The sequence below is a fragment of the Triturus cristatus genome, chromosome 8, assembly GCF_964204655.1.
Source record: "Triturus cristatus chromosome 8, aTriCri1.1, whole genome shotgun sequence".
Lineage (NCBI taxonomy): Eukaryota > Metazoa > Chordata > Amphibia > Caudata > Salamandridae > Triturus > Triturus cristatus.
This window is the reverse complement of record NC_140591.1, coordinates 205,513,429-205,529,908: the sequence shown is the minus strand read 5'-3', so window position 1 is coordinate 205,529,908 and position 16,480 is coordinate 205,513,429.

Sequence of the window (16,480 nt, the reverse complement as noted above, 5' to 3'; positions counted from 1 at the left end):
GAGTTTCCCCAAGTCCACGTATGCCTGTGTCTGCAGGCCGGGAGGGATATATATGGAGACAAAGTTAACCCGTCGACCCGCCCACCTCCCCGACAGACCCGCAAATCGGTCAAGGGGGTCCAGCTCAGTGCGGTCAATGTGCAGGGGCAGGGAACGGCGAACCAGGATCCCCACTCCCCGTGACCCAGAGGTGAAGCCGGAGTGAACCGCTAGGGTGTATCCCATCTATTGAGGGCCTGGCACGTATTCCCCATCAAGTGTGTTTCCTGCAGAAACACTATATCCGGGAGGTGGCGTTTAATGAACTGCAGGACAATAGTGCGTTTAAGCCATTTCCCCGGCCCGTTGACATTCCAACTAAGGAGCTTAAGGCTGTCCCCTCCCCCGCTAGCCATAGTCCCTGCTGTAGAACCCTGTCCGTCTCCAAGCACCGGCGCTGCCCGCCACCCCTTGTCGTCCATCAGTGTGTGACCAAAACAAACATGCGACTTCCCCACCCTCCTCCCCATCCCCCCAACACCCCACAGCTATACATAGCACAGATAGGACCGACTCCAATGAATCAACACCTGACAGTCGCAGCAACATGAGTGCACCAGCTGTAACATTTCCCCAAACGAGCCCCCCCACCCCCCTCCCTGCCCCCTGCTCCGTAGGTCTTAAACTACCCACTTCCCCAATTAGCAGAGCGCCTGTCGCCCATCCCAACCCGGAGAGAGTAGCCACCCTCCCCGGAGAAACTATGTGGGGGAGAACTGAGGCCGGCACCCACTCCAGCCGCCGCCACCACTGTGCTACCCAAACTGTTACGCCATCAAGCATGCGAGGCAATCAAGTGACCCCCTCAATGTCAATTAGCGGGAGAGCATCCACTCCCTTCCCAGCGTCCCACCCATGGGCGTCCGCAGGGGGGGGCAAGGAGGGGCGCTTGCCCCCCCTGGAGTGCTCCTCCTTGCCCCCCCTGCGGCCACCCATGATTTTACGGACGCCTTTTGTCTGTAATTACGGGCCCTGCAGGGAGCAGAGGTGTTCCCTGCCAGAGGCCTCAACTCCCTAATGGGGCGCCTCGCACTCCTCCTCGCAGCCCCTCTCGCCCATTGTCATTCTGTCTGTGGCTGATTATCACAAACAGAATGACAATGGCCAGTTTGAGCTGCGCGCCACAAGCACGAGTGGTTAGGTCTGGACACAAAGACCTCCTTTTAACACTCTGTAGCTTGAGAGCAAGGGGTCTTCTGAATGAAGGTCTAGGGGGAGTCGATGCATTATTGTCCCAAGTCTAAAATTGAGGTTGCAGCATAGCCCGGATTTCAGATCCCACTAAAAGGTACACAGACTCGTGTCAATAACATATCTATCTGCCAGTATGCACCTATCATGTCTGGCAGGACGTCCCGACCCTGTGTTTCACTACCTCATATCCCCCTGCACCCCACTCCCCATGCTCACTGCCTCATATCCCTCTGCACCCCACTCCCCACGCTCACTGCCTCATATCCCCCTGTACCCCACTCCTCGTGCTCAGGGCCGGCTCTAGGCGGTGCGACCGGTGCCACCGCACCGGCTGCTGACTTCGTGTAGGGGGCCCTAATATGATGATTTTAAAAGCACCTGCTTCTTTCCTGGACTCCTAGAAATTTTCAGCCACCAATAAAAAGGTCTAAATGACTGCAGTGATTAATGCACTTCCTTAGAGAGAGAGAGGGAGGGAGAGATCAAAGTTTTGTGTAATGGAAGTTTCTACTCATCCTAAGGTAGCGAAGAGGGTACTATGCTTGCTGCAAAGAACGTGCAGCTCACAAAGTGCGGATAATGTAATGTAAATAGGTCAGTGGGTCACACTTTTGTCAGAGAGACCATATTGTTGATAACTCTTTATGAGTTAAAATCCTGAAATGTGGAACAGTGAGCAAGTAACTCATCAAAGATGCATGCAAACTGGGCTAGAGCGTTATGATTTCCCCCCAGTTTTTCATTATCCTAATGTGGCAAAATGGGTTAATTTGGGTAGAAATCAATTCTTATTAATAAAGAGAACCCCCCATCCATGGTGCTAGGTTTTAAATTCTAGGTTTCTGATTCTCCTGACCAAGCCCTCTTAAACTATCCTGCCTACCTGTACGGATGACCTGTGACTCCTACACCTTCTTGTCCTCTCTCTTATGTAACATTTCCTATGCACTGATTTACACACTTATGATTGATTGTCTCTATGTAATCTGTGTGATGTAAAGTGTTCTGACACCTTACACTGATAGGAGCGGCGCTATATAATGAATTAAATGCACCTGAGACTGATTGGTTACGGAGGCTTGAGGGGCGCTGTCAAAGGATGGTTATGAAGAACCTGTAGTGGAGGTGGTCATTGGGGGTGCCAAAATGCATTGTCGCACTTGGCGCCACGAGCACTAAAGCCGGCCCTGCCTGCGCTCACTGCCTTATATCCCTCTGTAACCCACACCTCGCGCTAACTGCCATGACATATCCCTCTGTACCCCACACCTTGCGCTAACTGCCACAACATATCCCTCTGTACCCCGCACCTTGTGCTCACTGCTGCAACATATCCCTCTGTACCCCGCACTTCGCACTCACTGCCACATATGCCTCTGTATCCCACTCCTCACACCCACTGCCTGATCGCTCATTTTACCCTGCCATTCATCTTCTACGTGTTCTCTCCCCTTCCACTCGTTCTACCTCTGTTCACCCCTTTACTTCTTTTTGTACCTTACTTCTTTCTCAATATCTCTACTTCTTTTCCTCTTCAGTAACATCTGTGACACATCTCTGCACTTCCTTTATATCAACGCACCCCTCTACCTCACCTGTCTACCTCAGTCTTTATTATTCCCTCTTCCTCAGCTGTCTCTACCTGTCTCTGACACACCTCTCCCTCTCTCTACCTGGCCCTCTCACGTTCTACGGCTGCGTTATTGTGCCCTCTCCATCTTTGATTTACCTGTCTCTGCTCCTGAATCTTTTTCTTCTACACCTCACTTCCATGTCGAACCACTCCTGGACCGCAGCCGGCGAAGTGAAGAAGTACGACTTGCCCTCCGCGATGATTTTCAGCTTGGCGGGGAAAAACATCATGTATTTGATACCGCGGTCCCTGAGCGCCGCCTTGACGCCCAGGAACGAGCGGCGCTCCTGCTGCACTCGGAGCGTGAAATCTGGGAAGAATCTGATAGTGGCCCCTTCGCGCTGAAGATCCCCCTGCCGCCTGGCCTCCTGAAGGATAGCGTCCCGGTCCCGGTAGTTCAGGATCTTGGCGATAATTGTCCTGGGCGGGGCCCCCGGTCTGGGCTTGGGGATCGGGGCCCGGTGAGCGCGCTCAACTGTGAAGAGCTTCGAAAGCCTCCCGGGCTTCAGGTGTTGGAGAATGAGGTCCTCGAGAAAGAGCTCCACGCTGTCCCCCTCCATTCCCTCCGGCACACCTACGACGCGGATGTTGCTGCGCCGCGCCCTCCCCTCTTGATCCTCGAGCCGCAGTGCCATTTGGCGGTGTTGGAAGACGAGCTCGTTGATGCGGCCCTCAAGCCGCTTCTCCGAGGCCTGCAGGGCCGTAATGTTCGTCTCATTGGCTTTGGACCTCTCCGTGGTTTTGCCGAGGTCCGCGCGCAGAAGGTTGACCTCGATCGCGATCTTATCCACTTTGGTCTCAAGATTAGTGCCCAAGGTCTGTATGGCGGCCATAATGGAGGTCAGGGAGGGCTCCGTCTTCTCTGCGTTAGCGTCCATCGGTACCCCAGAGAACATCGGGCCAGTGGGCACCGCATACTTGTCCAGCTTGTTAGTCTGCGTGGGCTTCCCCACCTTTGGGCGCATGGCGACCGCCGTTTGCCGCCTCGCCAAGGACGTCTCTCAGCCCAGTCGCCGGTAAGGACTCCCGGCCCACGTTGTCACCTCCTCGCCGCTCGGGACAGCACCCCGTCGCCGCCCCTCCGGCTGTAACCCTGCGCGTGGGAGGATCAGCAGTGTCAGCACCACTCCTGCCGTCGATCCTTCGCACCCTCCGCTTACACCATCCACCGGGCGGGAGCCACACTCGGGGTCCCCCAAGCCACCGGGCGATTGAATGCTGGTCCGGGCTCGACACACCCCCGGGCAGGCCGCACCCGTTAAGCTGCTTCGCCGCCGTCGATCGCTGCCTCTCCCGCAGCCTTGCCCCGCGGTGATCCACTGGTAGGGCCGCCGCACTCTCCCCTCCGCTCCAACCGGGAATGATGTCTCCGCGGGTATGCAGCCCCTCCTTTACACCGGACTCACCCGCATGCTAGGATACAGGCCCGGGGCTCAGCTCCTCATACGCGATCCGCCCCTGCCGATCGTCAGCGGCACCGGTACCATCCACAGCAAAGCGCCTGAGACCCTCCGCTGCCCACAGCGATCCGTTCCTCGCCAGCCCCGCATACGAGGTAGGCTGCACGCCGGGGCCTCGATTGGCGGTGAGCCCGCGCCTCCGGCTCCAGCCGATCGCTGACGCCGTCGCGACAACAGCAGCCAGCGCCGCCGAGCGTCCCTTCGCTTTCTGAGCGCCGCTTCTGGTCTCCAGCGGTCGTGCCACCCTTCGGGAGGGTGGCGCGGGGACTCCGATGCGTGCAGCCCGGATAATGGAGCGGATATACACTGGCAGCACAGTTAGCTCAGCGGAGCTCGGGACCTAAGCAGCCATCTTCGTTGGCGCCCGGCCACGCCCCCTCCAGTATATTTACTTATATTATCTCTGCGCACAGGCACAGTACACGCACTTCTGGTTCAATTCTCATGATTTTATTTCACATGTGGTGGTGGAGCACTGGGATGCACATCCCATCCCGTTGAGCTCCATATTAACACATGCGCGTAGGACTACACCCTGTGATGCAATCAACACTACTAACTCGACGCTCGCAGCCCGGCAGGCACTGGGCCGTGAGGCCAGGAAGTTACCACTGTATTCCTCGTTGTTGCCACTTGCTTATCACTCGGACATATCGGTAACACATGAGACAGGAGCCATGTGCACGCTGATCTTGGTGGGAATTGACAGAATGCAGGACCTCTATCCCAATGGCACGTTTTGACAGATGATGACACTAGCTATATACAAAACATGACACCATTATTATTTTTTTTGCTCCACAGGCTGAAAAAAGGGGAAACATCGTTTACAACGCAGGGATTACATCGCGATGCCATTACATCGCGGTTTTTACAACGCAAGTCGTTACAACGACTTGCGCTAGATGGCGCTCTAGGACAAGGAATAGTATAATTTACTATCCAACACCTTCCCTACTGTACGTAGACTGGAGTTGGAATAGTAAATTATACTACTCCTAAGTCCAGCGCCCTCCAACGCAAGTCGTTGTAACAACTTGCGTTGTAAAAACCGCGATGTAATGTACCGCGATGTAAATGTATGCGTTGTAACGTCATATATCCTGAAAAAACCGATGCAAGCCTATTACCCTACGTTTCCTACGGAGCCACCGACGATGCTAGCTTTGCACACACTGCTTATAAGCCCCACCCCTCACAAGCTTATTACTAAACTCTATCGAGCCGCTAGAGAAGACAGAATCCCCCCACGCAATAAGAGCTTGGAAAAATGGAACGAGCACTTAGACCCACAACTCACGCGGAAGGAATGAGAGCATTGCTGCCGACTAACTGGCCCCCTAACCTCTAATGGCAATCTGCATATCATACACTTTAAATATCTTCATCAGGTCTATTACACACCATACAAACTGTTCAAGTATGAGCTTCAGGACTCTGATGCTTGTAAAAGATGGGGTACTCTGGGGAGCGGATTTTTGGCATCTAGCTTGGGCATGCAGGCAAGTGTTGGCATTTTGGGCCGATGTGATTGGTAAATTATCTATGATAATTGGGGTCGACTTGCAGTGCTCCCCACAGGTATGTTTATTGGGCCTAGTCCCTTTTTTGAAGGACGTCACGGGCAAACTGGCAAGAGCAGCTCTGCTTATTGCCAAAAGACGTGTGGCAATGGTGTGAGATAGCACGCAGAGTCCTTCAGCAAAGCAGTGGCTCAGGGACTTGGTATATTGTAGAGAAAATTTAGTGCTGCATGCGGAGGAACTCCCGACCTCCTCCAGGCCAGACATTTGGGAACCCCTATTGATATATCTGCATTCTATTGCACAGAATGGTGCCCCAGTGTACAAAACCTTCGTAACCACATGTGCAGAATGATCTATGTAATTGTACTGATATGACAGGTATCTTTCCATTATATGAGTGCACTATGTCCACAAGTTGTTGATTGTTGTTTTTATATTACTGTACTCTTTGATGCTATTATTGTACACTGTATACGATTTAATAAAAATCAATTTTAAAAAAACTAAAAAAAAAAAACTACTTTGTCTCCCACTCCAATGATTGATTCCTGCGCATGGAGATACTTGCCATTTCATTTTTTTTCTGAATTTTATATAGCGCAAACTTAACCCAAAGGTGTCAGGTGTCAAAGCGCTTTACATGAGTACCAGTTGCATTAAGCAAGTACACGTTCATTTTGTTAGGCACAGGGAGAATACGCGATTTGCCCAGAGTCACAGTATACTCAAACCCAGTCCCCAGATTTGAGATTGTCCTCCCTTGCCATTGGGCCACATCCTCTCCCTGAATTGTTGTTTTCTCTTCTCTTGTAATGGGCGGTCTCTTTGTCAAAAGTCACTGGGCACCACTCACAGCTGACCAGTACCAAGTCTCTCACAGGTCTTTTCATCGTGAGTTCACTCGGAGCACATCTCGTGGTGGAATGAGGCATTTGGTGATAGGCTCTTAGAAATTGTTGTAAACACACCTTGGTCTACACCAATTCTAAGGGCTTTGTTTAAAGTCTGCATAAATTTACCTCCCCATTCGCTTGAGGCCACTGGGTAGTGATTTTTCTGTGCTTAATGTTGAGATGATGAAGGTAGCCCTTAAATTTCTGCCCATGAAAAGGCTGCTCATTATCTGTTTTCACCTCATCCGGCAATCCAAGCATGGCAAATACTCCATTCTAGAGCGGATCTTACACAATCAAAGGACGTGGACCGAATGAGTTTCACGACTGGAAATTTCGTGTGACTGTCTTATCATTACTAGTGTTATCCTCCCATCTGGGAATCTGCCGAAGCCCAGATTTACCTTGGACCAGGGCCGGTCACACAGTTTTTCCGTGATGATTGAATTTGTAGCTGCGTCCGCACCAGTGATCAAACAGGAATGGCACCCAAGCCCTAGCTCCTCCACTAGTCAATCCATTCCGAGAAACCATACTGTTGACCTTAGTCGTGCCTTGGTCTTTGCCAGTCCCTGATGACCTTGATTGGCCAACTCTGCTGTGCGTCTCCACAGTCTCTGAGGTATCACAGTGTGTTGACCCCTCAACAGGAGCTCTTCTACGTTCTTGCTCAATTTGGCTCTGCAATATCACATAGTGGTCCTCGCCTCTCTTTCTTCATTGACCAGACTGCCCAGTCCTTTCAGGAAATCCTTTCACCTGTGCTCCTTGAGTGCATCCCTCATTTTTCTGAGGCAGACATCCTCTTTGGGTGCTTCCACAATTTCATCAACTGACAACGCTCAGGGGCAGGCCATCTCAGAAACGAGTAGTATGAAGTCTTCCACTCTCCCATCAGTTCCCTTGTGCACCCATGGTTCTTCAGCCAGGGCATGTCGGGAAAGGTAATCAGCTGGATTATTCACCCCAGGTTAATAAGCAATCTCCAAATTTTACTGCTGTAACTTCACCATCCATCTCTCAATTCTGGGTGGACCATTCCGGGCGGTTCCGCTGAACAAAGGCACAAATGGTGATCACGCGAAACTGATTTCCACACAAATAGATGTGAAAATGTTGACATGAACACCTGATGGCTAACGCTTCCCTTTCTATCTGGGCATACCGGGTCTCTACCGCAGAATGAACCCTACTGGCATTTGCAATTGGTACCCGATCTCCGGACACTTTCCTCTGTAACAGTACTACTCCCAGCCCTATCGGGCTAGCATCCACAATAAGTTCCATCAGTCATCCAGGCTCGAAGTAGGCCACCGTGGCTCCTTGAAGTAACGCCTTCTTCACATCTTTAAAGGCCTGGGAAGCTGCACTCGACCACTCCCACGGCATGTCCTTCCTGGTCAGCACCCTTAATGGCTTTGATAACCTCAACCTTTGTGGGAAAAACTGTGAGGCCAACCTTTGAGAATCAATAGCAAAATAAATGTAAAAGGAACACTTGTTTTTGTGGAGTGTCAGACCCTGTTCAACCAGTCTCTGCAAGGTATCCCTCAGCCAGATATGATGTTCCTCCAGAGTGTTTGAAAATATCAGCACATCCTCACTGACATTGATAACGCCGACCAATCCTAACAAGGCCTCCCTTATTGTATCCTGGATTACCTCTGGGGCAGAGGATATTCCAAAACTGAGCCTCTTAAATCTCCTCAGTCCCACATGGGTCAAAAAGGTGATAATATATCGACTAGTCTCATCCAACATGAGATGATGGTACCCCAAGTTGAGGTTCACCTTCAAAAACCATCTTTCTGCATTTATGTCTGTAACTATCTCATCGATTGTTGGGGTGATATGCCTTTCCATTTTGATTGCCTTATTTGGTAAGCGCATGTCCACACACAATCTTATCGCCGTGGGATGTTTTGGTTTGGGGCTATCATTAATGGTGCACCCACAGGGTGGAGCCGGAAACCTTTTCCCTCACCCCTGTCTTTTCTAGATTGTCCAGCTCGGCTTCCAGTAGGGGTCTGAGATGAAAAGGCACTCTTCGATGTCTTAGTGCCACTGCCTTGACAGTTCTATCAATGTGAAATTTCACTTTGACATATTTTAGTCCGCCTAACCCTTCAAACAGCTGCCGTAATTCCTCCAAGATGTTATCCGCATGTGACAAGTGTAACTGTTTGGCAAACAGTACTAATTCCAAATCCTCCACGGTGTGGCATCCAAGCGGGGTTCCTGCACTCTCTTTGGTGACATGAAATCTTATCCACGATGCCAAGTCCCCAGGACTCATATCCACCTCAATGACTCCTTGCAGAGGCATGGCTGTGGTACCCCCATAGTTGTATATATTTGCCTTGGTTTTCTTAAACAGAGGTGGTGGCTCCAGTGGTTGATACTTTTCTGCATCCAGAATGTTCACTGACACCCCTGTGTCGATGAGAGCTGTTATCTGTGTGCCTCGAATGCTCACTGTAGGACTTGGCCCTTTTTGGCTAAAGTCCCTAAACTTTTTGCTTTCCCCCTAGACCTTTTTTCTGACATGGTGTTGCCAACTTAGATGCTTTGGACACTTTGCCACTGCTAACCAGTGTCAAAGTGTAAGTGTTCCCTGTTTAAAAGTAATGGTAATTGGTTGTCCATGATTGGTATGTTTGCCTTACTAGTAAAGTATTTAGTAAAGTGCACTAAGTGTGCCAGGGCTGGTAATGCAAATGCTACTAATGGGCCTTCAGCAGTATTTGTGCCACACACACAAGTAGCCTTAAAAAGGGAACTCAGACCTGCCATTGCAGGTCCTGCACGCAGTTTGTGAAACTGCCATGTTGTTCTGTCAAGTGCACTCACTTGCCAGACCTTACCCTTCCCTTTCTGTGCACCTAAGACACCTCTATGGTAGGTCTGGGGTCCCCCCTGGACAGGGTGTAGTGCATGTGAAAGGTAGGACATGTACTAAGGTGTGTGTCATGTCTTGACAGTGAAATAATCTCCATTTCCTTTTTCACTATGGAAAGGCCATCTTGCCCATAGGACAGAATGGGAAGGCTGGGTAATATGTTTTCCAGCCTATCTTCCCAAAGGCTTAAGATGGAAAGGTGAAGTTTAGTATGCCTGAACTCACAATGTAATAACACAGCCTTTTATGTAGGTGGTTTTTGCATTGTGTGTTCAGAAGCCACTCTTTTAAAAGTGGTTGCATTTTGGTGCTCTGACATTTCTGTGTGTCTCTGCCTGGCTGTGGATTGACTGTCTGGATTTGAAAGCGATAGGATCTGGGGAATGTCTTGCCCCAGGGGAGGAGGTGAGACAGCAACAGGCTGACCTGCATCTGGAGTGTAGGGGGAGGAGAAGCCCCCAGAGGTGAAGAGGCCTGGGCTGCTGCTATAAAACAATTGCCCCATCTCCTGCTGAGTGATTAAGAATCCAGACCCCAACTAATCAAAGGAAGAGAGGTGTCACTGGCAGGGAGGCACGCAGAACTGGTTTGAGCAGGGGTCAGTGCCCGCTGAAGCACAAAGACTTCAAAGCCATTGAGGGGTATAACTAAGAGAACTGAAGCCCCTGAACTTTGGAGAATGGCTTGATCAAGTGTGAACAAGACTGGAGCTACTTTGTGTTCAAGAGGACTGTAATAAAGGTCTTGATCCGCTTAGATGGTATAATGGTAGTTTATTCGCAAATACAGCGAGATCAGTAAAGCAGCACCAACCGTTCAATCCTTATCTCTTTCTCCTTGGAATGAATGATGCATCATACAATGCATCACTCCATTCCATGACATGGAGAAGATTCCACAGTGCACACTCAATTCCACCAGTATAAATCATAACACATCCCCTTCCCACCCAAAGAAAAGAATGCATAAAACATTAATAAAACTCATTCCTAGGAAAGCATAAAACAGCCTCATAAGGAACAACTAATAAGAAAACAGCATCAAATAAACATTCAAAATAAATGTAAGCACCAGTATAGTACCAGACTAAATATAATATTAGTACAATACATAGTCCTTCATCTTAACAGGCACCCTCCTACACCTGGAAGGATACTGATTGGATTCTCTTCCGTCCACAATATCCTCCCCATTTGAATGATTACCACCCGGCAAGGAAGATCCAGAACTCTCCACATTCTGGAAACCACCAGTGTGTCTGACCAACCTAGACATACTCCACCAGCAGCCCGTGTTAACCTTTACCACATTCTTCTTGATGGCTACAATGGTAAAGGGACCCAGAAAACCCGTTCTACCTTTGAAAGTATGTCTAGGGTCCTTCACCAGCACTTGGTCACCAACACACCATTTCTTGTATTTAACATTCATCCTGGAATCATAATTAGACTTGTACTTGTCCTGATAATCAGAAATCCTAGCTCGTCTCGTTTCAGCAGACATCTCCCTCCCAAAACTAGAAGGTAGCCAACTAGGATTTAATTTGGAAGAAGCTTTCCTCCCTCTCAAAACTTCAAAAGGAGACCTCAAAGTAACAGCATTCGGTGTGGTGCGATGAGCCCACCAAGTATCTCTCAAAACAGTGCTGAAAGGTATCTTCAAATCAAGAGCCCGTTGAGCACAACCCTTGACCACTCTGTTCATCCTTTCAGCTAACCCATTGGCCTGAGGTGAATATAAGGCTGTCTTCTAATGGACAATGTTAAAATCTTTAAGAAAACTGCACATTTCATGGGAAACGAACTGTACTCCATTATCGGTGACTAAAAACATAGGAACCCCCTCAGACACAAAGACATCCTTAATAAATTCTATTACTGTCCTTGTATTGGCCACTGACACACATTTGGGGACCACCCACTTAGAGGTATAGTCCACAAGGACCAGAACAAACCTTTCAAAAGAAGGCAAGAGTTCAAACGGCCCAACTATGTCCAGACCTAATTTCGACCACACTTTGTCAGGAACCTAACATGGGACAAAGGAGCATTGCTAGAAATGTGAGACTTGTCATTGGAAGCACAAGACAAACAATCTTTAACCACACTCTCAATCATCCGATCCATACCAGGCCACCAGTACTTTTCCCTCACCGGGGCTTTCGTCAGACTTCTGCCCAAATGTCCCTCATGAGCAAGGTTGATTATTTTGTCCCTGAACACACTAGGAGGAATCACTCTATCACCTCTCATGAAGTTATCACAACAAAATGACAACTCTTCCTTCACAGCCCAAAAGGATTTCATATCTTGATCCAAGTCCTTGTAATCAGGCCAACCATGACTCACCCACTTTTTAAGAAAAACAAAATCTTTGTCACTACTTACACCCTCCAACCACTCTTCAGATGAAAAGGCAGGCTCAGCAATCCAAGATATACACTCAACTTCACTACAATCTGAGGATTGACCAACTGGCAAACGAGAAAGGCAATCCGCAGATTTGTTGTTCAAACCAGGTATATACCGAACAACAAAGTTATATTCCTGGAGACCCTCACTCCAGCGTTCGAGCCTGGGTGTAATGTTCTCATTATGCCTGCATGAGAAAACCTGCACCAAAGGACGATGATCCGTTCGGACCACAAAAGGAATTCCCCAAAGGTAAAATCTAAAATGTTGTACAGCCCAGAACACACTCAAGGCTTCTCTCTCAATACAAGAATAGTTGGCTTCTGCATCCTTAAGAGCTCTAGAGGCAAAAGCAATTGCCCTGTCTTTCCCCTCCACAACCTGTGAAAGCACAGCCCCTAACCCTTTAAGACTGGCATCAGTTGTTAGAATGGTCTTGCGATTAACATCGAAATGTCCTAGAGTAGGCATTTTACCTATTCCAGCCTTTATACAATCAAAAGCTTTTTGACACTCGTCAGACCAGGTAAACTGTGTTCCCTTTTTAAGCAGGACCCTGATTGGCTCAGCAACACTTGCAAACCCATGTATAAATTTAGAGTAAAACTCAGCGAGTCCCAAAAACGACCTCACCTGGTCCTTATCTTGAGGAACAGGAGCTTTCACCACACTCTCCGCTAGCTCCAACTTAGGTTGTATGCCATTTCCTGAGATTAAATGACCCAAATATGTCACTGAACTCACTCCTACACAGCACTTTTGTTTCTTAACCGTGAGTCCAGCATCCCTCAGCTTTCCCAACACCGCATAAAGGGTTGTACAATGTTCTCTTTCATCTTTCCCATATATCAAGATATCATCTTGAAAGAACATTACATTAGGTATTTTCCCAAACACCATCTTCATGACCCTCTGGAAGCATGCTGCAGCAGACGCCAACCCAAAGGGCATTCGCAAAAAACGGTAAGCCCCTATAGGTGTCACAAAAGACGTAAGATGTCTTGAGTCCTTATGCAACATGACTTGATGGTAGGCCGAGGATAGATCCAACACGCTAAAACATTTTGCCCAAGAAAGAACACTAAGAGACTCGGCTATATTGGGCAAGGGTTGGCGGTCCACCCAAATCCACTCATTCAGCCCTCTCAAGTCCACACACATTCTGACACTTGCCCCCCCCCATACTTAGGGGCAAGAACAATGGGGGCAAGCCACTCCGAAGCTTCGATCTCCTCAATAACTCCCAAATTAAGCAATCTCTGTAGCTCAACCTTGAGTGGTTCAACCATCATGTTTGGTACCCTTCCTCGTCGCCAGTGTAATAAAGGTCTTGATCCGCTTAGATGGTATAATGGTAGTTTATTCGCAAATACAGCGAGATCAGTAAAGCAGCACCAACCGTTCAATCCTTGTCTCTTTCTCCTTGGAATGAATGATGCATCATACAATGCATCACTCCATTCCATGACATGGAGAAGATTCCACAGTGCACACTCAATTCCACCAGTATAAATCATAACACAGACCTTTGCCGAGGAAGAAACAACTGAAGAGACTGATGGATAGGACTGCTCTTGCTGTGTGATCTGGGGCTGGCCTGCAGTTTTCTGTTTCAACCAAGGAAAGGCTAAAGAGACTTTGCTGTGTGCTTTGTCCCCTTGCTTGAAGGACTTTGTGGTGTGCTGTGTCCTAAAGTAACTATCCCCAAGGGCCTGAGGTAATCTGGCTCCCTGTTCGGAAACACATGAACATAGACGTTTCCAGGAGAGTCTCAGCAGCGCTGTGTGAGTGCACCTGTTGCAGTCTGAGACCCTCATAAGGACTACCTGTGATCGTAGGCGCCTGGCGTCCAAATGAGTCTCTGTGGCACTGTGTGTGTGTGCTTTGTGCAGCCTGAGAACTTCAGGAGGATCGGTCTGTGATCGGGGGTACCTGGAGTCCAAGCAAATATCAGCGACACTGTGTGCGTGTGCTTTGTGCAGCCTGAACCCCTTCGTGAGGATTTTCCATGTTATCGTGTGCACCGGAAGCCAAGTTAGTCTCAACGCCGTTGTGTGCGGGTGCGTTGTGCACTGCAAGACTTTTGTGAGGATTGGCCTTGTCATTGTGTGCACCGGAATCCAAGTGAGTCTCAACGCTGTTGTGTGCGGGTGCGTTGTGCACCGTGAGACCTTCGTGTTATCGTGTGCACCGGAGTAAAGTGAGTCTCAGCGAAGCTGTGCATGTGATCTTCATGCAGCCAGAGACTCGTGTGTGGAGTGCCCAGTGATCGTGCACCCGGAGTGAAGGAAGATTCAGCAACGCTGTGTGCGTGTGCTTTGTGGCACCCTGAGATCTTCGTAAGTGAAGCGGCCCGGACCGGCAGTCCCGGAGGAGCTGAGTTGCCGACCCAAGCCACCGTTGCCATTTCACAAACCTGCATTGGAGGCCCAGCCGCTGACCGAGGAGAGGAGAGTGAGTTCGCACCCCCCAGGTAACGTGTGTCGACTCCAGGGGCGGGGCGCGGGCTCGGAGGGAGACGCTCTTGGCCTCTGTCTCGTGTTGACAGCGCGAGCCTCTGCTTCGGCTCGTGTCGCGGCCCGTATTGCCAAAGGAGTGGTGGTGCAGGGGCCAGAGTGCAAAGCTGCTCTTTGGGATTACATCGTACTGTGTGAGAGGTAACTGTGAGAGGCGGAGAGACCGCCTAGGGTCCGGTGATTGGGGCCTGAGTGTATTACGCACTATTCCATTTCTGAAGAACGAAGTATCTGACAGTCGTATTACACATTGCATCATTTCTGTCTAACGGAGTACCTGATTAGAGTATTACGTATTGCATTATTCCTGCATACCGAACTACCTGATTAGTGTATGACGCATTGGCCTTTTTATCTGCATGACGAACTACCTGATTGTCATATGACGCATTGCATTGTTTCTGAATAACGATCTACCTGACTAGCGTATTACGCATTGCATTTCTCCTGCATAACGAATTACCTGATTAGTTTATATGCATTGCCTTATTTTTGCAGAACGACTTATCTGGTGGTGGTATCATGCATTGCATTATTTGATCTTGCAAAGTGCCTGATTGTTACGTTACGCATGACAGAATTATTACATTGCAAAAGTATCTGATTCTAGCATTACGACTGTATGATATGATTTTAGGAGTACAGGAGAATGTTTAGACGTGCTCATTGATATCGCCAGAACTTACTAGGGCTGGCTGGCCTAACAACCGGCCAGGAGAAATATTACACAACCTCAGATGTTGGTTTTATATTGTGTGGTCTTATCGTATATCTTTTTACATACAGTTTATACTTGTTTTTACAAAACTTGTGTGGAGTCTTTTTGTGGTGTCATCATTGGGTTATTGTGAGCGTGGTTGTGAATACTTTACACATTTGCCTTGAAGATAAGCGTGGCTGCTCATGCCAAGCTACCGAGGGGGTGAGCGAGGCTATCTAAAAAGGTGACCTTCTTTTCCCTGACGTTGGAACGTGTGTCCCTACTTGGCTTAAGATGCCAACCAGGGATACCGGGTCTAACATTTAGTGGTCAGCGGTGTGTGATGTGAATGTGTATTCGCAAATTCACTCACAATGAATTGGTGTACATCATAAATAGCGCAGACCGAGATGCAACCACATATTGTGTTCTTGATTTGTTGGTTGTAGTTGACTTTGTTTTGAGCAACCTTTAAGCCACACATCATGTCGCAGAGGAGTCAAGGAGCCGGTGAGGCTGCAGAATTAGAGTTCAACATTGAGGCATTGCGTACCTACAAGGTTGATCAATTGAGGCAATTCTGCAGGGTTTTGGGATGTCCCATGAAGAGTAGCGCCAATAAGGAGGAGCTGCAAATGGCTTGAGGGCCTGGTGGGAAGCCAAAGGGACTCAGGAGGCGGGTGATGTTGAGGTGAATGAGGATGACCCAAGGAAGGGATTTGGTCCACAGAATTTGCCAGTGGAGGGACCAGCATCAGGGGCTGGTAGTAGCCAATCAGGGAGGAGTTTTTCACCAGAGGAGTTGGAGGAAAACCAAAGGGTCAGAGAGCATGAGTTGGAGGTGTTGAAACTTAAAACTCAGGCAGAGGAGAAGAAGCTGCTCATTGAGAGTGAAAAGTGAGCAGAGGAGGGTAGGAATGCTCTTGCCCTGGAAGAGAAAAATATTCTCTTAGCTCATGAGTAAAGCATGAGGGAACTGGACATTAAGGTTAAGCAGGCAGAGTCCAGTTTGAATGGTGGCAGCGTACAGCCAGTGCCAAGTGTGGGTGAGTACAAGCGTGCACTGGATGACTGGGTTTTGGTGAGCATGGCAAATGATTAGAAAGGGGTGCTAAACTATACCTCTAGGGAGCCTAGGCTCAGTAATTATTCTCCAGGATTGCGCCAACCCGTGTTAGGGTGAAAGCTCTTTGATTCCCGGGACCTGGC